General features: G+C 36.3%; 1 protein-coding gene and 1 long non-coding RNA gene across 8 annotated transcripts in view; one reads left to right on the forward strand and one right to left on the reverse strand.

Annotated features, from left to right (window-relative positions):
- TJP1 (tight junction protein 1) overlaps positions 1 to 22,640 on the reverse strand; it is a 281,159-nt gene that overhangs the window by 111,806 nt on the left and 146,713 nt on the right. The window contains exon 1 of one of the 7 annotated variants that reach the window (XM_031955481.1): positions 17,969 to 18,172. The exons of the other annotated variants lie outside the window; for them this stretch is intronic. The gene's annotated coding sequence lies outside the window, so the exon portion shown is untranslated. Of the gene's footprint in view, positions 1 to 17,968; positions 18,173 to 22,640 lie in introns of those variants that run through there. 7 annotated transcript variants of the gene reach the window in all.
- Positions 141 to 22,317, forward strand: LOC116421849. The gene is made up of 2 exons (XR_004232410.1): positions 141 to 249; positions 21,975 to 22,317. It is a non-coding gene; the product is annotated as an uncharacterized LOC116421849 (long non-coding RNA).

The raw sequence follows: 22,640 nt of genomic DNA on the forward strand, positions 1-22,640 counted from the left end.
TCGTGGGGAGCCCGGGGTTCTAGGCACGCCTGGAACCCTCCAGGAATGTGGCTGCACGGAAGGAAGCAGAGTTGGGACTCGGCCAAGGTACTCCGAACTTGGAACTACCGCCCGGGTAGAAGCTGAACTATTATTGTTCTTTTAAGCAAAAAATAGCCCGAGGAGACTGAGGACCGGGACCACTAGACCACCCTCCAACCGCCATTTATGACCAAAAGAGGGAGCCAGCTTCGAGTCTTCACGCTCTAGGTCAGGAATGGATTCCCACGTTCTTTCCTTACTAATCAAAAGTGGTCATGGGTTTGCATGTTTAAAAATGAAATTTTTTTTTCCTTTCAGGGATACTAGGGCCACGTGTAAGAACCCAACCAAATAATCCATCACGTCCGCCTTTACCAGTGACGATCTCTGGAAAGAAAGTTCATTCTACTTTAGAAAAGATAATTGTTAGGAAGTTTTTCGATCTATCAAGGCTGAGACCTTTTTGCAACTATCCCTAGCAACTAGTTTTGCCATAAGGGGACAAGCTAATAAGTCCAAGTCAATTCAATTAAATCTCTACTAGTTTTCTCAACTGGAAAAATGAAGGGTTGGATTAAATGACCTCTATTGTCCTTTGCAGCTCCAAAATCTGATCCCATAGTTCCAGGACCAATAAAGAATAGAATTTGAAGGATCCCTTAGATTTTCCCAATAGGAGAATATTTGTATAATTCATACTAAGACAGTAAAGGAAAAGCCTTTTGGGGGGAGGGTAGGAAATGAGATGGATGGGAGTTTATAAGGGGCACAGTAAAATTAAGTTTTGCTTACAGTTACATAGAAATGGCAAGCCTACAGGAGAATACTTGATACAGTTCATGAATAGTATCCAAGGTCTGTCAATTTCATCTTTGCAACATATCTTCATTGGGCCATCTTTCCTCTGATACTGCCAATCACTCTGCTGTAGGCCCTTACCTCACTTCTTTACTATTGCTGTATCCTGCTTGTGAGTGTGCCCGTCTCCAGTCTCTCTCCACTCCAATCTATCCTCCATTCAGCATATCAACCTGGAATCGATAAATTCCAGTGACTCCCTTTGCCTCTAGAATCAAATACAAAATGGTGTAGAACATTTTGCCACCTTCCCTCCTCCTTCATTCTTCCCAATACAAACTCTTCAACCCAGTGACTTATTGTTCCAGGAACACTACCTCCCTCCACCTCTCAGCTCTGCATTTTCTCTGGCTCTCCCTCAGGAGCCTGGAATGTGCTACCTCCTCTACCTACTTGCTTCAGGTCCCAACTAAAATCCTAACTGATACAGGAAGCTTCCAGTATTTCCTCTCTCTTCATTACCTTGTTACATAGCCTATTTATATTATTATTATTTTTTTTTACTTATCTTATCCCGTGATATTTTGAGCTCCCCCTAGAAGGGGCCGGTCTTTTGCCCTTTTTTTTTTAGTGTTGCTTGGTACATAGTAGTTAGTTAATGTTTATTGACTTGATATATTGAATGCCTACTGTGTATAAGAAATTAATGTTTTAAGTTTGGTCAATGAAGATGACTGACAAAGTTTACAGCCTGGGAGCAGTGGGGACATGATAACGCAGATATACAAATAACAAGAGTGTGAGACAGAACATGTCAAGTATTAAAAGTTTCAAATTAGAGAAAGTGAGACAATATGCAATTGAAGGAGTTGGAGGGATACTTCATGGAAGAGGGAGCATATTTAAACTCGACCTTAAAAAGATAAGGAGGGAGTGAATCATTTCAAGCAAAGAGAACAATAAGAGCTAATTCACCGGAAAGGGAGAAGCAGGTTCAAGAAATGATAAATTGCCTTTTTTTGGGAAGACTAAGGAAAGATACTGGGGAGCCTTGAATACCAGGTTGAGAAGTTTGAGCTTATTCTAAGAGAGCCACTGAAAAAAATTTTAGCAAGAAATTGGCAGGACCTAAATTATGTTTTAGGGATATTAATTTCCGAACAATGAATAGAATGTAGTGGAGGGAAAAGAGACTAAATAAGAGGCTACTTCTGTAGTCCAGAAAAAAAATTAATAAGCATTTATTCAACAATTATTAAGTAGTAGGCACTGGTACTGAGAATAGAGAAAAGAATAATAAACTTTCCCTGCCCTCAAGGAATTTACATTTATTAGCTGTAGCAAGGGCTAGTACACTGGGATGGGGATAATAGAGATAGAAAATAATTTCAACAGACATCATGGAGATGTAATCCATACGACTTAGAAATTAATTGAAAGTGAACCCTCTACAATGCTGGATCTTCTTTAGATCCTAATGACCCAAAGAACACTGGTTGTTATACCTAGAAGTAGAAACATGGTAAGTATGGTATTTTAGAGTTACAGATCATCTGTTAAAAAAAAAAAAATTGGAGAGCAACTTCCATGCAAAACACAGCAAATGTGTATTTGTATACTGTCATGGAACATGCTTCACATCCCTTCCAGCCATCCACCTTGGCCATCCTCTAATGTTCCTCCCCACCTGAGTACATCTGGACTAAACACCAGAAAAAAAAATGTTCCTCTGGCCCAGGGGATATTAATCCACTTATCTTTGGAATTGCAACCCTGGGGCCTAACCATATAAACTAGGGAGTGAGCTGCACCATCTCTACCAGCTATCTAGCCTTCCCCAAATCACCAGATGCTATATTGTTTCACAGCCCCTCCAGCTATCCACTCCTGGCTCAGAATTCAGTAATCAAATATTATCACACTTACAAGATTCCTGGAAAGGATTAAGAATGAACTGATCAATTCACCATCCCAGTAATGCTCAGACACTCCCTTTCCCTGACCACCCCCTCCCATATAGGTTTTATCTTTCCCTAAATTCCCTAAAGGCCTCAAACTAGTGTCTTACAAACCCCTCCCTAAGATCCCCATAAATAGTGCTGGATCTGTAGTCAGGAAGACCTCAGCACGAGTTCTGTGACTCTGAGCCAATCATTTAACCTTTAAAAGACTCGGTTTCCTCATCTGAAAGATGGGAAAAAATAAGAAAATATTGTAAAGCACTTTGTAATCCTTAAAGTGCTGTATAAATGCTATCGTATTTGTATCCCCAAAACCTTGCAAAGGACCTGCACATAAAAAAGTTTTTAAAAAATTTTTTTCATTTCTTCATTCACTTACAAGCCCTATCCCATCATACAGTTAGAACTATACATTAAAAAGTATTATTTATATATCTATTAACATCAAAAGATTGAAAACCACTCCTTACACTGCAAGGTTTTTAAATCTTTTTGCTGAATTGAATCAAAATATTAGTTGCAAAGAAATGTCCATCATAAACTAAGCCCACACATACTTGAAACTTTTCTACCCTCCCATTCTCTGATACAATTCCCAATAAAGGCCACTAACAAAACAATATAATTAAGGTGAAATAGCAAGTGAAGTGAAGCTCTGTTCTTCCCGATCTTTCCTACATACTCATCTTTCCACAAACCTCAGAAGCTTAATATGTTACTAAAAGTATCTACCCAAGTCCTAACTGTTTCTTACTGAACATTAGTGCTAAGAAGATTATCTGAGCCCTGGGAACAGGGATGCAAATTCCCTCCTCTCACCAAGATAGCTGTCCAAAAAGAATGCATTTTGTGCAGAAGTTTCAGTAAAGCATAAATTTTACTAGTAGCATAATAGCAATTCATTTTATATCTCATTTGATTCTCACAACCATCCTAGATGAGCTAGTACAACTTATTATCTATTATGTCTAGTACAGATGAGGGAGCTGAAGCTAAGTGATTTACTGAAGAACATGCAATGTGGATTATGAGGGAGAGGAAATAGAGTAAGCATTTGCATAGCAGCTACTGTTTGCCAAAGGGGCAGCTTGATGTCACATTGGAGAGAGTCAAGAAGACTTCCATAGTTCAAGTCTGGTTTCAATCACTCATTAACTCTGTGACCCTGGGCAAGTAATTCAATTCTGTCTGCCTCAGTTTCCTCATCTGAAAAATGAACCAACTCTGAGGTACCACCACATGCTCCTCAGATTGGCTAACATGACAGGAAGAGAAGGACAAATGTTGGAAGGAATGTGGGAAAACTGGACACTTATACATTCTTGGTGGAGTTGTGAACTGATAAAAACCATTCTGGAGAGCAATTTAGAACTATACCCAAAGAGCTATCAAACTGTGCATACCCTTTGATCCAGCAGGGTTGCTACTGGCCTTGTAAAAGAGATCATAAGGGAGGGGGAAACGTGCACAAGTGTGGCAGCCCTTTTTGTAGTGGCAAGTAACTGGAAACTGAGTAGATGCTCATCAGTTGGAGAATGGCTGAATAAGTTATTGTATATAAATGTTATGGGATATTATTGTTCTATAAGAAATGATCAGCAGGATAATTTCAGAGAGGCATGGAGAGACTCAATGAACTGATGCTGAGTGAAATGAGCAGGACCACATCATTATACACGTTAACAGCAAGATTATACAATGATCAATTCTGATAGACATGGCTCTCATCAACAATGAGGTGATTCAGACCACTTCCAATGGTCTTGTGATGAAGAAAGCCATCTACACCAGAGAGAGGACAATAGAAACTGAATGTGGAATGTGGAAAATACTGAATGAGTATTTTCACTCATTTTGTCATTTGTTTGCATTTTGTTTTTCTCAATTTTCCCTCCTAATGGACCTGATTTTTCTTGTACAGCATATTTGTGGAAATATGTGTAGAGGAATTGCACATGTTTAACATATTATTGGATCACTTGCTGACTGGGGGAGGGGAGAAAATTAGAACACAGGGTTTTGTAGGGGTGAATGTCGAAAATTATTCATGTATACATTTTGAAAATAAAAAGCTATAATAAAAAAAAATATATATATATATGTTCCTTTGGAAGTTTTAGCTTCATCACAATTAGTTTCAGCTTAAAAGACTCTCAAGAAGGCCACAAGTAAAAGTTAGGCCACAAGTAAAATTAAAACCATGTAAAGGGAAGAAGGGAAGAAGGGTGGGGTTTAAGAATAGGAGGATACAGTGTACATACAAATAAGTAGTAGGATACAAGGTTGAATACTGGAGTAGTTTGGCATTTCCTCCTCTAGCTTATTTTACAGATAAGGAAACTATGACAAACAGGAGTAAATGACTTGCCTAGGGTCAAACAGCTAGTGTCTGCAGCTACATTTAACTTAGACAACAATTCTAATAGGACTTTGAAAAACATATGTTCCAGATCAAAACAAAGAAAAAATCCAGTTAATGTCATGAAAAAAATTGAGATTCTACTCTTACAAATATAAATTTTTCCATTATTTCAAATTTTCTTACATTTTTCCAATATAAATATATCTTAAGAGAAAAGTGATTTTAGAACTAAAATATAAATATCTCTGTATAATTAATTTACATGGAAATCAGGTTTTAAATTGTAGGATTAATCTCTGAATAAAGTTGACCTCAGAAAATAAAAGTATGAGGGTACACTCAACGATTTGAAAAGTTTGCTGCCCACATATACATAATAAAAGCAGGAAAAGTGGCTAGGAAGAGGAAAGATGACCTAATCCCTGGGCTGTTTTATCCCAATACCTTTTCTTTCCTACCTCCCAATTCCCCCAATTCATTTGCATTTGAAAGAGTTTTGGAACTGAGAAACTGTAGGATATCTTAATCCCAGAGTTATTGACCATTTGCTAGTTACAGTAGCCTCTATTTGGATAGTCACTAGATGAAGTTGATTCCTGGAAATCAAATAGGGAGCCATATTGATTTTGTAGTTAAAAGTAAGATGCCATTTTCTGATGGAAACCCAAGGAAAAATGATCAAGAAATAAAATTCAAAAACTAGAATTGAGACTGAGGGTGCTATTTAGCTAAAATAGACAGTACTATATGTTTCAGAGAGTGCTCTGGGGGAGACTTTTCTCTGGGGATTGTGGTCCTCTCATCAAGGTTATGAAAGAAACTTGGCATACTGTTCAGAAATTAAAATTTAAGATTTGTTTTATTTGACTTCATCTGTTGCCTAGATGTATAAAGGCTTTTATTATCTAAAAAGAGCTATAGAAAGCCTCAAGGTCTCTTAAACTACTAAGACTGACTAAAACTGAGTCCTTTCTTCCTATAAAGAAGGAATTTAGCAAAAAGCTAAAAGCAGAAGGAAGCTCTATAATCTTGATCGTTGTGAAGAAATAACCTGTGTAACATTGATCAGGTTCTACATGAAATCAGCAAGTAGATTATATCCAATGGTCATTATATACCCCCGGGGCTATATACTATATATGTTATATATACCCTATATATTATATGGAATATATGTATTCCATATGGAATATGTATGTATTCATACCATACTAGTATATGGAAATACCATTAGGAAGAAGCATCAGTCCCAAACATCAGCTTCCATATAGTGTGGTGAAAATGAGCTGCCTTAGCCTTATGTGTTCCTTATGCATATATCCTTTCATATGGGATCAGGGAAGATTGTTGAGTTCTTGAGAGCAGGAATTGATTGTCTTTTCATATTTCTTGATATTCCTAATTCTTACCACAAAGCCATGGTAGGTATTTAATAAATGTTTATTGATTTACATGCTAATCATATTTTTTATCTTCAACAATATTAACTAGAAATGAAAATATGTTTTCATATTTTATCGTACTGTTGTTGATGTGATCTTAAACACACACTGCCGATTTATTTTATTCTATAATATGCTCTTATGAAATAAAAAAACACAAAATTCATTATGACAACTTCAGAAAATTTCTATGGTCAGAAACTACGAGTTTATGTAAAGAGCACAGAAAATGTAGAATTTTTAATTCTTATACATATGGTCATTTATCCTTTAGAGAAAATTAGTAGTGAATAATAACAAAGATTCTGAGAAAAAAGGAAAATAAGGTTTGATCAAATATGTACTGGGATTGAAAAAATTTAATTTATTTCTGATTATCTAATGCAAATTGAATAGGAATTGGTAAACCACAACACTTACGAATACAACTTCCTGTGGGTTTTTTGCAGTTTGTGGTTTAAGAATGAAAAAATACTATATGTGCAAAATATTTGTAAATCTCAGAAAGAACTATTTATTAGAACAGGCCTGACTACTTGCATGTACATATAAATATGTATTTGTATAATAAATGTTTAAATAAGCTTTTAAACAGTATCATTTATTTTATCCTTGATATGATTCTGCTACCATTCAGACATAAATTTGGACATTTTAAAGCTAAATAAAAGAGGAAGTATAATATAGTCAAATATAAGAAAATATATACTTTTGTATATTAGAACTAAAATAATTTTCTATCAAAATAACAACAAATAAAAAACTGTGGGGAGAAAGGGGAAAGGAGGAAAGATCCACCTATCTCCTTTGCTATGTTTTAGAATTCTACAAGTTGTCCATATATTTTTATAAAAATAAATATCATTTACAAAAATCATAATAATATAAGAATAATCTGTATGCATTAACAGTTTACTTTTTTTCATCATGGGGTGAAGAAGTCCTGCATAGGTGGATAGAAGGAGGATTTAACTTGGATTAAGTGGAAGCAGTTCTACATGTGACTACTTTCTTTAAATAACAGAACAGAGAAATAGATGGATTTAGTCAGGGAAAGCTGCATGAAGATATTTTGAGGCAGATTTCAAAGAAACAGAAATGAATTAAAGGAGAGTTGAGGTGGGATAAGTAAGTCAGTTGAGTTAAGAGTCCCTAATGATAAAAGATGAGATAGGAAAAATATATGTGAAAGGAGGAAATAGAGCAGGAAGGCAACTGAGGGATAGGTTTGAATGCTAGGTACATGAATTTCAACATCAAAAATATAAAAAGCAAAAGGGACCCTGGAGCAGGAAAATTGTGTTGGAAAAATATTTTACCAACCACTTAGATTTGAATGAGGAGAAAATTTTACTTAAGGAAACCAGCTAAGAGACTGTTGAAATAAGTCAGAAGATGATGAGAGCATAAATTAGATAGTGTAATGTAAAAAGGTAGTAATGGAACTGTTCTGACCTTGGTTAGGGTCAGGATTTTTTAATACTCATTATAATTCCATTTTTGTAGATGCTCCTTCCATTGACATATCAAAACCCTTTCACATATTATGGTAGCAAGTCTTCATGGATTACTGTAGATAAAACAAAAATCATTCTGATGGCCAGACTGTTGTTGAAACTGCATGTCCCAGAAACAAATAATGTGTCATAAATGGTCAGATACTAAAAGCTATTCTGGCTTGCTAAGACCTGACAAAGCTTAGGTTCCCCTAGAATAACCTTTAGGAACCTAGACTTACATCCTTACCACAAAGAGACAGAGAAACCCTTAGTGGAAGTAATTCCATTCCAAGCTCTCTTGTCCCCAGACCCTTCTGCCCATTACATCAGCTTCATTTCTTGTTGCTGCCTTACACAGTCAAGATCATCTGCTTGTTATCCCACCCATGAAGTTTTCTCATGCCAATCTCTGTTCCAGTGCTTTTTTGTTCCTTTTCTACTCTTCTGCCACTCAATAATGCCATCCTATGATGTCTTTTAAAAAGGGGCAGGGGAGAAGAGGGAGGTCCTGAAACATATCTACTAGGAAGTTTACTTGATTCTAGTTAATTCTTTGCCTTATGTTCTTTCAGGTTACATGTTCAATTTATGCCATATCCATTTTAACTGTGTTCATAAGTTGTTTTGTAAAAGATGTTCTGTGTTTTTCATCTTCCCAAACAAATCAAAGCTTTTTGAAGATGACACTTACTGTTATACAAGAAGTAGTGTGAATAAGTCAACTATGATTCTAATGTATATTTTGTAAAACAAAATTTTCCATAAAAAAAATTTCAATGACTTAACACTAATTTCTTAGTAATATTTCCTTAGAATAGAATTATTCACATTTTTGTAGTGTTTTATGACTGACAAGTGTTTTTCTCACAGTAATCCTAAAAAATGGATAATGAAAAATCAATTTTACAGATGAAGAAATTAAAACTCAGAAAAATCACAAACCGATTAATAGAGCAAGTATTCAAACTCAGTTCTGAATCCCCTCCCATATTCCTTCCCATTATGTCACAGAATAGTCTTGTGCATATGTAATATGTACTTTTAATATTATCACTAATTTAAAAGTTAGATAATCTATTTTTTTTTCTTTTTTTTTTTTATTTTATTTAATAGCCTTTTATTTACAGGATATATACATGGGTAACTTTACAGCATTAACAATTGCCAAACCTCTTGTTCCAATTTTTCACCTCTTACCCCCCTACCCCCTCCCCTAGATGGCAGGATGACCAGTAGATGTTAAATATATTAAAATATAAAAAGTTAGATAATCTAAAAGTAAATTGGAATAAAATAAGCAGATGCAAGCAAAGGCTATACCTTGTTCAGCATTACCTTCCTCATTTCAAAAGGGGAATATTTCTAAGGCACATAAATTAAGGGGCCTACATATGAGGTATACTAAAGAGCCAAAAACCTAGCAGCCACCTTATTTTAACTACAGGGATGTGTGTGCTTAGATTAACTTTAACTGCAGAATTAATCTGGTAGTTGCTTCAACTCAATGTGCCAATTACATTGTGCCAGCCTTGTTAGGTGTGATATTTAATATATCATTGATGTAACTGACCTTGAAGATCACAAAATTTTGAGCTGAAAAAGGTCTAGATATCATGTAGTACAACACAAGGTTTAAAAATGAGGGAAAAAAGGTCCAAAAAAGCCTATATTTGCCATATAAACTTATAATTGTATTGCAAAAACCAAAAAAAATTTTTTGAAATGAATAACAATCAATGAATTTGCTTTTTTAATTTTAGCAATAATAAAAAAAAAAGACCCTATGAGACCTGACAGATAAAGTGCTATGATACTTGACCAATAATGTTTTATACTCAACAAACATTTCTTTACAAATGATAAGAATAAGCATGGGGAGGTAATAAGAGAATCTTGAAGAATGTAATCTCAATTAAAGTATTCCTCTAAAACAATGATTCTTTAATATATTTTTTTGTGTGGTGGACTACTTTGGCAGCCTGGTGAAATCTACAGACCCTTTCTCAGAATTTTTTTTTTTTTTTAATTCACGTGATAGAAATATTCAATCTCAGTTAAATGTAAAATTTTCTCCCATACAACTTCACAGACCACTTGAAATCTATCCATTAACCCTGGATTAAGAACTCCTGTTTTAATGCCTTATTCTGGTATGTATTTGAGCATGGATTCCTTCAAATTATGCCAGCAAAGAGCCCCTACCAGTTGAAAAGCCTCTGAATACCAGACCATGGTCTAAGGACAAACTTGTCTCTGCTATGTGCAAGGTACTAGGACTATGAATAAAGAGAAGCAAAAGATCACAGGCCTAGTGCTACAAGAAAACTCATTCATCTAGTCTAACCTCATTTTGGAGATGGAGAAAGTGAATCTCATAGAGGTCAAAAATCACACCAGATATTGTCAGAGACCGAATCCAGGTCCTCTGCCTCCAGGATGCTTCCCACTATACCACACTACTATCCTCTCTCTCTCTACTGGGGATGAAGGGAGTACTCACAGTTCAACTTATGGAAAACCATTGTCAGTGTCTAAATCAGTCATCCAGCACTTACTGGGAAGCTGTTAAATTCACCATATTGCTATAGTATTCTTTATTTTGAAGCTAAATGGATAGAGGAGTTACTTCTGAAATTTGGATTTTGGGACAAAAATTTCTAGTTACCACTTTTCCAGTTGATGCCCAAAGGGCAAAAGTCAATGGATGAGTGACACCTTTTTCCTTTTGTCCCTATCTGCACCAGTCACACAGCTCTTACAATTTTTTCATCTCTACTGACAAAAGGCCTAACTGTCCTAAAAGAGTGGCCAGTTTCTCATCTCCCCATCGACAGGGTTGCTTATGAACGAGATGAGGTGAGATCTTTCAAGACAGTTGTAAAAATCGAGTAAGGCTTCATCTACTTCAGGGTTTGAGTAGGCCTGAAGGACTTTGAGCATTGATCCAAGGGCATACCTAAATCCTCTTCCTACTATCCTTCCATGACATTTTCTCCCTATTTCAGTCAAATATGGGCAACTATGTACTTATTGGTCAAGTTCAATTTCTTGGGTAGTTCCCGTGTTTAGAATGTAAGATCCTCAGCCAATGAGGATGATGGTCAGTGGTGGGAGGGGGTATTTGTGTTAGGGATTAAAAGTGTTAACCCTGCCCCAGAAGTCTGTTCCTCCGCTTGATTGGTGGGACACCCTTCTCGCAAGAATATATAATAAACTTTGCTTTGCTTCTAGAGATCTCTCCAGCTTTTTTATTAAATGGTGACCCCTCACCATTTCTGAACCACACACTTACACCTTCCCAGTTGAGCCTCTTGTAATTAAGATTCAGGCCATCTTGTAGCCAAGGCAGGGACCCTGAAAAGCAGCAATATATAGTACTTAGATACAGAGGGAGGGATTCAATTCAACTCAGTTTATCAAAAATGTCTTAAGCCCTCACTAAACACAAAACACAGAACTAAGTGCAGGAAGAAATATAAAGTTTAGATAACTCTATCCTCATTAAATTGAAGGGCTAAGTGAAGAAGACAGAACATATGCAAATAATAGTTAATGTAAAAGAATGAGACATGGGCATAAAAGGAGTGCAAAATGCTAATAAGAAATCAGAATGGAAAAGTCATTACTAACAAGACATCAATGAAGGCTACAAGGTACCATTTAAGTTAGGCTTGGAAAATTACATAGGAATTTACAAGTGAAGGGGAGGTCAGGCACAGAGATAAGAGACATGAAAGGGAAGGGTGAAAAGGGAGGAGTATAATAGGGATGGGGAGTAATTCTATTTTGGCTACTTTGTTGCTGTTCAGGAGTTTAGTCACATAGTCACTCTTTGTGACCCTGTTATGGGGTTTCTTGGCAATCAAACTCAGGTTAAATGAATTATTCAAGGTCACACAGCTAGGGAATATCTGAGGCTGGGTTTGAAGTCAGATCTTCCTGATTCCAAACCCAGCACTCTATTCATTGAGCTATCTAGCTGCCTCTTTTGGTCATCTATCAAAGTACTAAGACTTTTGGGAGTTCCTGTATCATCATGATAAGGTAGCCAAGCAACAAAGTTGTACAACTGAGTTATTACATGTATTAGTTACATATAATAGCTCTGAGGATAAAACATAATGAATAGAATAGCATAGAGGCACATAGTAAACACTCAGTATATGCCTGTGGATTAATTGACTGAACCAGTTCTATCCCACATTTGAGTTATATGTGGCTTACTTTACTGCTTGTAAAAAAAAAAAAAAAAAAAAAAAAAAAAAAAAAAAAAAAAGCCAAAACAAGTAGAACACCTGGACTCATGTTTTAGGCTGAGCATTATGCTACCCCTTAGATAGCCTCAGAGAGGACATTCTAAGGCTTATGAGATTGTTGTTAGACCAGAAAAGGAGTGAATTCAAACTCGACAATACCTTCTGAGCTCTCTCTTATCCCTCAATTGTCTCATGTGTGCGAGAGACAGTCAGGGACCTTCACAGTAGTATGAGTGGAAAGATAGGATGCTAATCTGAATGATTTGAAATACAAAGCTAAGAAGCAAGAACTCCTCAAGGAGAAATGGGAACCACTGAATGGTTTTTGAGGTGGTCCATATGTAACTTTAGCAATAGCTAAAGAAAGAATTCAAGACAACAGAGTATACTGGGGTGTAGGAAGATATGATGGTGTAGAAAAATAGTCCAAGAAAGAAACTGAGAGAGTGACTATTGGTTGGAGAGTGGCTGAACAAATTATGGTAGGTGAGTGAAAGAGAATACTATCATGCTGTTAAGAAACGCCAAAAGAATAAATTCAAGGAAGCCTAGGAAGACTTATATGAATTGAAAATAGAGTGAGCACAACCAGGAGAACATTTTAATTAATAAAAACCCTGTAAAGACAAATAAACTTTGAAAAACTTAAGAATTTTTATTAATGTAATGACCAACCATGACCAAGAGGATCAATGATGCAGTATGTTACCCACCTCCTGTCAAACAGGTTATGAATTCAAGAAGTAAAATGAGACATATTTTTAAACATAGCCAATGTAAGAACTTATTTTGTTTAACAATTTTATTTGTTATAAGGGTTTTCTTTTTTCTTTTCCAAATAGAGAAAAAAGACAATAATAGGAAGAAGAGAATATAAATCCTTATTAATATAAATAAAATTAAATGTAAATTTTAAAAGTCAATAGTCCAAGCAAACCTTAAAAGAGCATAGTGAAGTAGTTCACCATCATAACGTTAGAGCAAAAAGACCCAGATTTGAATCCTGCCTTTTACTATAGCTTACAAGGTGTGTAAAAATGAGCAAAAGATTTTACAGCTATGAAAAATTATTCCCCAATCTGTAACATGGGGATAACACTTGGATACTAATTACTTCACAGGGTTGTTATAATTTCTGTAAAGATATTGATCAAATTGCTTAGACCTGGAAAAGACCTTAAAGATGATCTAGGCCAATCCTCTCATTTTATAGATGAATAAATTAACTTACCAAGAGGTGATGTGATTTATAACACAGGAAGTAGCAGAGCCAGAATCCAAACCTAGTTTATTATAATAGCGTACAGAGGGTGAAAGGCAGATTACAAGAAGTTTAGGAGAAAGTAGGTGATAATTAAGAGGAAGAATCAGGTGTAAACAACATTTTTTTAAAGTTTGGCAATGAATGAGAGGCTAGCTTATGAGACAGTAGCTGAACTGAGTAGATGGGTTAAGTAAAGCTTTTGTTTTAGATGTGGAAACATCTAAATATGTTTCTAGGCTGATGCAAAGGAGCCAGTGGAGGAAGAGATCAAAGATGCTTATTAGAGATGGATTAGAGAAGGTCATGGAGGAGGTATGAGGATTAGACTCACAGGAAGGTAAAGAACTCAGAATTTACAGAAAGGATCAGGGCAATAGCTAGGTGACATAATCCTAGACTCTCAGAAAAACTTAAGTTCAAATTTTATCTCAAACATTTCCCAGCTATGTGGCCCTGGGCAAGTCATTAAACTCTATTTGCCTCAGTTCCTCACCTGTAAAATGAGCTGAAGAAGGAAAAGGCAATCCAGTATCTCTGCCCCAAAAACTCCCTAATGGGGTCATAAAGAGTCAGACACAACTCTAAGCAACTGATGAGATGAGATCATAGTTTTTTAGCTGGAAGTGATTCTAAAAGTCCATTTTACAGATAATCAAGTTCAAGCCTAGAGAGTTAAGGGACTTGCTTAGTTCCCCAGGTACTAAATCTCAGAAGTGAAAACAGAATCCAGATTATTTGACTTTAAATTATACCTCACCCTTCCTAGTTATCAAATTACATCTTCCTCAGAATTGAGAAGGAAGAAAGGAAGGAAAAGTGAACAATAATACCAGAGAAGTGGTCAAAATGGATGATGGGAATAGAGTTCTGATTGGATGCCTTCATTATTAAACAAACACTTGTGAAATACATGCCTACTAGCTCCCAGGCCCTGTTTGATGCTGGCCACACACATACAGAAAGAAAAGAGTCCTTGACCTGAAGCTTATAGGCTACTGGAGGGCAAGGAAAAGGGACATAGGGGTAGGGGAGGTGGGCGAGATGACACAGAGGAAGGGAAGAAAGGAAATAAGTGTCTATTACATGATGTCAGGCACTGTGCTAAGTGCTTTACAAATATTTCATCTGAGAAGGTATGATCATACACACACACTTACACACATATATGTAAATGTATTCTACATACCTATATGTTCTGTGGGAGCTCTCTAGCACCTGCAAGATTTTGGATGGACCTTCTACAGAAGACCGATAGGAGCAGAGCCTTGAAGCAAGACAGAGTAGTGTGGTACTCTGGATTCAGAAGATCCAGGTAAACTAAATGAGTTTCTGAGGTCCCTCCCAGCTCTTTGATACTATGATCTCATGAATTCTCCTACCAAGGTATGGAGAGAATGCATCTCAGGCACAGGGAATGGCATGTGCAATGCACAGAGACAAGTGGAATGTCAGGTAAGTGGAACAGCAAGTAAGCCAGTCTGGATGGAATAGAGGTATGCAGAGGCCTCCAAGAAGAGTAACTGGTACTAATTGATTAATTCAGCCACTCTAGAATGGAAGGGTGGCAAAAATAGTGGCACTTTCAAGGGTAAAGTTTGGAACTGTAGAAAATGTTTAAGAAATTATTAAGAAATGATTAAGAGTTAAATATAACAGAAAGACTTTGAGCAGCATGAACACCCAGCAGAGATCAGAAACTGTACACTTAGATAATAATATAGTAATAGCTAAGATCAATATCGCATCTAGTATGTACCTGGCCCAGTGCTATTATTATTTCAATTGACCCTCATAATAACTCTGGGAAGAATACTATTATTATCCCCATTTTGCAGATGAGGAAATTGAGGCAAACAAGAATTTTAAAAATTTGTTCAGCTTTTCTCCCCTTCTCCTGTGTCTCCCTTTCCCTCGCTCCCCGCAGTAAAGTATAAGCTTCAAGTCAGGGACTCTTCTTTCTGTATGGGTGAGCAGCATCAAACAAGGCCTGTGAGGTAGTAGGTATTTATTTCACAAGTGTTTATTTAATAAATGAAGGCATCCAATCAGAACTTTACCCCCATCATGCACTTTGACCACTTTTTCAATATTATTGAAGCAAACAGAGGTTAAGTGACTTGTCTTGGAGTCACACAGCTAGTAAGTGAATGAATCCAAATTTGAAGAAGGAAAAGGAAAGTGGTTCTGATCTGCTAACAAAGAGCTAATGAAGTTACTCACTGCTCTCCAACATACTTTAATTTATACACTCATCCACATTATTATGAACAAATCACTTTTGCCATTTATATGATAGTTTCCTCACTTGTAAAATTCTAATACTATAGTACTAGTGTTATATATTAATAAATTTTTGGGCAAGGATATTCTAAGCTGGTAAAAGGATTAATTAGAACAATTTAGAGCTGCACTGAGAATAGTACTATACAGATTTCTTTTCATAGTGGTCAGTGAGGTGCATTGAGAGACCAAAGTATTTTTCATTAGCGAAATATTTAAAGAATGTTTACTATAAAAAGCTTAAGGACTACTAAGCCAATTCAACTGAAGTGAATCATAGTAAGATTTATGTGGAATTTTTCTATTATTTAAGAAATTACATAATTCATTGATGTTATTGGTGAAATGCTATAAATTTAAGAAAAATTTGAGAAGGAGGCATGGCACAGTGGGGTACTAGCCAGAAGTCAGAAGCACTTGAGTTTAAATCCAGATACTTACAAGCTAAGAGATCTTTAGCAAGTCATTTAATCCCATTGCACAAAAAAAGCAAAGCAAAACAAAACAAACCAAGATAATTCAATTCTACTCTGTAATATGTGATTGAAATTTTCTCCAAGTTCATTTGATATTTTAATTGATGGGCCTGTTTGAGTATTTTGTACATGAATATTAATTTGTGTTATTTACACACAGACCACCACATAATCTAATTTACTCCTATGCCATTTATAGAATTTCAAATTAGCATATCATAATTTAAATCCTACAAATCCTAAATGCTACAAATGCCTTTTTCAACACAGTGACTGTATTGAACATTTTTTCCTGAAGTAAAATCACATGCAAGAGCACTGAACATAATAAATGGGAAAACCTGGGAAAAAACCAAACTACATGCAAACAAATTCTCATGCAACATTTCTGTCCCAGCTTTGTAATTAATTAGGTGTGCAAACTGATTTCAGGGGAATTGATAAAAAGCAGAATGTCATTTTGTTGTAGTAAAAAAACCTTAGCATATTTGCAGTTACCCTACTTTGCGAGAGTATTGTTCAAAATATCCTCAGCCCTAAAAAGGGGCAAAGTAAAGTAAGGAAGAATCATTAATTTCCTAATATCCAACTGAAATCCTAAAATAAACCTTTTCTTTATTTAACCAAGTTTGGACACATTTGGACAAAGCATTAGGAAGAACACTGTGGAAACAATCAGGAAAGATTCCCCAGGGAATTAACTAGTTGATTCCATGCTGAAGGCTTTTTTCCATCTCTGGTGTTGTGATTTTTGTATCGTTTGATTAATAAATTGCTTTCAGGCCATAGGGGTTTTGGAAAAAAAAGATACATACTTTATATATTTGTAAAAGGTATCCAAATGTGCTGTCATAAGCAAACATGATTTTAACCATGTTTGCAGGCAGCTTTCCCTTAAAATAAATGTATACTCTGTGAAAAATTTCTTAATTTTTACAAAAGCTGAACACATTTTAAAAAGCTGTATCAAAATCCAATTAAACTACTAGCGTGTGTGTTTTGAAAGGGTGTGGTTTTTCCTGTCCCTGAATTGTTTGAAAATTTTTTCCACAAAGGCTAATTTACTTCTCTTATGTCCTGAACATAGCAAGTAAATGGTGCCTTAAATAGCATGAAAATAAAAAATTATCCTCATACTTACTGTTATTTTAACTCAACTAAAATCACGAAAAGGTCAAAGGAATGCAATGAATACCTAAGAGATTTAAAATCTTTGTTCTCTAATTCCTTTTAAGGCAAATTCCACCAAACACAAAAAAACTAGAATCCGGAAAGCTTAAACTCTGCATACTGAATTACTCCCTTACCTCTCCTTCCCACATTATTTCTTAGCTTTCCTCTTGTCTTTCTCTTTTCTTCCTAAAAGCTCTATTTTGTTTCGCTTAGGGATCTTTCCCTGCTGAAATTTTTCCATCCCTCAAAAGGATTTTTCCCACTAGAAATTCTAGTGGGAACAACAAACTTATTAAAATATAAATGTATTGATTTATGCTATAGCTAGAGAGATAAGAAGGAAGCAGCTGATTTGGCCTAGTACAAAACATAGTTAAATCACTTTTAGGAAGGTCTGGAGGTTGGAAAAAGACCATATATACAATACTAAACCTACCTTTGCCTCCTACTGCTTCTACTACAGCAGAAGGCCTGTCCATCAGAAGGGATCCATTTTAGAGATCCCAGGGAATACAGGAATCCTGGAGTACTGTGGTCTCTCTGGATGCCCCTTTTGCTATTCCCCTCACAGACAATGGAGGCCGAAAGAGCAGGCCACACGGACATTCCTCCCCTACTTTCAGTGTTTCCTCCCTTTCTAACCCAAGCAATTAACATGGAAATGCTTGTGTCCTCCCCTTTCTCCCAGTGGGGGAGGTGCATGAATTAGGATGGGCTGAACTGTAGGAGTGGAGATTGGGAACCCTGGGATGAAATGGAGCTAGCTGGGCCTGGACTCCTCCCGAAGCCATTTGCCGGGAATGCCTTCCTCAGGTATTCAAGGGGTTCTAGACCCTCTCACACAATTAAAAAAAAAAAAAAAAAAAGTAGAAGCATAGGGTTTAGGTGAAAGTATGTTAGAAATCATCTAGTCCAATTTTCTTATTTTATAGTTGAGGAAACTGAGGCACAGAAAGGATGTGGGTCTTGCTCTAAGGGTAGCTGGTAGGCACAGTATATAAATCCCTGGGTCTAGAGTCTGGAAAAATTGAATTTAATTAGAGCCGTAGATGCTGATTAGATGTGTGACCCTGGGCAAGTCACAAGTCTGCCTCAACTTCCCCATCTGTAAGAAGGTGATAACAATTGAATTTACCTCCCAGATTTGTTATGAGGATTAAATGAAATAATGATTGTCAAGCACTTAGCACAGTGCCAGGCACATGTCAGTTACTATCTATTGTTACCTGCCCAATTTCATACCCTTAGCCCTCTAGTTCTAAAACCACCTCTTTTTCTTTTTTCTTTTTTTTAAGGTGAGTTGGCCTTGTGCATGATGAAAATTTGAAATTAAGAATCATTAACCCAGACCCTTGTCATAGATTTCAAGTGGTCTCAATTTTGAAATAGTCCTTTTAGAAAGAGGGACAAGGAGCTCCCTAACTGGGCTCTAGGAATAGACTATAGGGAAAGTGTGTTAAGGCAGAATAAGAAAACTACTATTTCTTCTATTGTTAAAATACATGCAAAAGAAACTTGTCTTATACTTTGGGCCAAATTAAACCTTAGTTGTTAGTAGTCGGTCAGTAAGGTATTTAGCATTTATTATTATTATTAGCACCATGCTAAGTACAAAGAGAGGCAAAAGACAGTCCTGCTCTCTCTCTCTCCAAGAGCTCACAGTCTTATGAAAGGAGACAGCATGCAAACTCCTGTGTACAAACAAACTATATAGAGAATAAATTGGAGCTAATCTCAAGAGGGCAGCCATAAGCAATAAGGAGGATTGGGAAAGGCTTCTTCTGGTAGAATGGGGGATTTTAGTCAGGACTTAACCAGGAGGCAGAAATGTGAAGAAAAAAAACACAGAATTCCAGGAATGGGGGATGGCTAGTGAAAATTTTTGGAGTAGAAGGATTTAAATTCTTGTACTTGGAACACCAACGAGGCTGATGTTACTGAGTCTCAGAGCACAAGGATAAGAACAAAGTATATTAGAAGACTGGAAATGTGGGATAGCCAGTGGGGAGACATTATGAAAGGCTTTGAATGACAGAGGATTTATTTGATTTTGTAGGTAATAGAGAGTTCCTGGGGTTTATTGAGTGGGAAGGTGACAATCACATTCACATTTTAGGAAGGCACTTTGACACAATGGAGAATGGACTGGAGCAGCAGGTAAACCCAGTAGCAGGCTGTTACAATAATCCAGGTATAAAGTAATAATGAAGGCCTACACTAGGGCAATGACAGCATCAGAAAACAAGAGATGTTACAAAGGCATAACTGACAGGCTTTGGCACTAGAATAGAGTGAGGAGGAATTGAGGGTGACACCTAGATTGCAAGCCTATCTGGGCAACTGGAGTGATAGAAGTATCCTTTGCAGTAAGAAGGAGGGTAGGAAAAGAAGGAGGGAGAGGGAGAATAAGTAAGATTTTGGACCCTGGTAGCTTAAGATATCTATGAAACATGCAGTTCAAGATTGCTAGACAATGGAAGATAAAGAATGAATAACAAGAGAGAGGTTAGGGCTGAACAGACGGACCTCAGAATCATCTGCATAGAGATTGTAGCTGATGCCATGGGAGCTGATGACATCACCATGTTAAATAGACTGAAGTAAAGGAGAAAAGACCTATAGCAGAGCCTGAGAGTCACCCAGGATTGGTGAACAGGACTTGAATGAAAAGCTAGCAAAGAAACCTGAGCAACAGGGCTCAGACAAGTCAAAGAACCTGGAGAATGTAGTATCATGAAAACCTAGAGAAAAGTAACTAGAATGATTATAACAGGTAGGATTTATATAACATTTTAGAGTGTACAAAGCGCTTTACATATATTACCTCATTTGATTTAAAGTAGTATTTGAACTCAGATCTTTTTTACTCCAGTTCTAGTCTATCCACTGCACTACTTGACTAACTGGGAATATCACAGACAAGAGAGTGATGGACAATGTCAAAGGTTGCAGAGAGATCAAAAAGGACGAGGGGTGAAAAAAGGGCATTGGATTTAGAAGTTAAAATATCCCTGGTAACTTGGAAGAAAGCAGTTTCAGTTAAATGACAAGGTCAGAAGCCAGACTGCTGAGTTAAGAAGGGAGAAAGAGGAAAGGAAGCAGTGGGACCTATCGTAAACGGCCTTTGGTATGGGACTGGACCTAATGGGGACAGTTGGCACAAGTAAAGGTTTTTTGAGGATAGAGGAGACATGGGTATATTTGTATGCAGGAAGGAAGCAGCCAGTGGAAAGGGAGAGACTGAACATGAGTGAGAAAGTGGAGATGGTAGAGAGCCAGCGTTCAAGTCAGATGGGCTCAACTCGAGTCTTTGACCACAAAAAATACTGATTGTAGGAGAAGTTGTATAACTGCTCCTAGTTTAACTGAGACCTTAAGTTGCAGAGAAGGTATAGATTTGCATTTGTAAAGGGACTGTCTTTCATGAAAGTTCCCTATAATCAGGGGCCTGTTTTTTGTTTTGTTTTTGTTTTGTTTTTAGTATCTTAATACAAGAAACAGAGCTGTATGGTAGTGAATGAATGAGGCATTCTAATCAGAACCCTCCTCCCATCTTCCTCTCTTCACAACTTAGTATCATTCATTGCACATTTCTTTCCTCAAAGGAAAGAAAACAACAGCATGATAAAGTAGAAAGTACATGGGATTTGGAATCAGAGAACCTGTATTTAGTTTCCACCTTTGACAATAGCTGTGTGACTTGGAGTAAATTACTTGGCCTCTCAGGGCCTCAGAGCTGAAAGGTACCTCAGAGATCATTTCAACAAACCCCTCATTTAACAGATGAAGGAATCAAGTTTTCTAGTCTTTTATAATTCATTATAGGGTTTTTCTCTTTGTGAAATGTGGATTTTGAAAAAAAAAAATTTAACTTCCCTTTTTCTCTACAGTTCTATTCTCAAGTCTCATCAAGATCTGTAGCTTCCATCAAGGCTCACTTCAAAAGCAGTCTCCAAGAATAGAACTTTCTGAACCCTCTACACTTATTATTTTTTATCTCTACTTATCTGTTTACTAGTTATTTCCCCTACAATAGAATAAAAGCTCATCAAAAGAATCTTTGAATTTTGTCGTTGTATCATCAGCATCTAGTACAATGCTTAGCACATAGTAGGCATTCAGTAATTGCTGGTTAAATTAAATTGAATTGAATTGAGATAGAAGAGGCTTACATTCCTGAAGGCTCTTCCAGCAGAGAAAAAGTTCTATTAGGTCCTACTTGAAACTGAAAAATCTTCAAGTATTGTTACTTGAAAAGCATCATAGCTAAATTCTAAGAGGCTCACCACTACTGGATGATGGAGCAACAGATAATGAATTTGGTCATGGCCATTCAAGAAACCATTTACTAAAGTATGACAGGTTGCAATCAGACCTTTTGATATAACTTTTCTTTAAATTATATAAATATCTGAATAAGCATTTTCTTTTTTTGTCCACAGATTTGTAATGTAATCCACAAAAGAAACAGTTTGGCTTAATGGAAAGAGCATTGGATTTGGATGCCCTGAATTCTTGCTAAAGGAAGTCATTTGCAAGGGTTTGCCTTTTGAACTCAGGTTCTGACTTCAAATCCAGTGGATTTTCTACTTCACATAAATCCTACTAGTATATAGTGAAATAGAAGACATGGCTTGAGGTCAAAAAGGTCAAAATAATTCATATGAAAATCATGATCTAATTAAATAAACAAAATGCAAATCATGTATTCCACATCTTTCTTTGATTTTTAAGCAGTTCAACATTTATAAAGTGTTTCCTCTGTGTAGAACAGTGTGCTGGGTACTAAGGAAAATAACATGAATTATGTATTTCATTTGTATTCTAGATATATAGCTATATATGAAACTAGGCTAAGTTCCAGTTTAATTTCATAATTAACTGTGCCTAACACTAACAACAACCAGAATAAAAGCTCAAGAATGAAATTTGATTGAAGGATGCATCCTTCAACTGGTGTTAAACAGCTGTGGCTAATTCTGGAATACAAATTAGAATTATGCACCCAAAGTCACTATATTATGCATATTCTTTGATGTAGCAATACAACTACTAAGTATGTATATATGTCTGAAGATACTAAAGAAAAAAGGAAAAAAGCACATGTG

This window comes from Sarcophilus harrisii, chromosome 2, assembly GCF_902635505.1.
Source record: "Sarcophilus harrisii chromosome 2, mSarHar1.11, whole genome shotgun sequence".
NCBI classification, from domain to species: domain Eukaryota; kingdom Metazoa; phylum Chordata; class Mammalia; order Dasyuromorphia; family Dasyuridae; genus Sarcophilus; species Sarcophilus harrisii.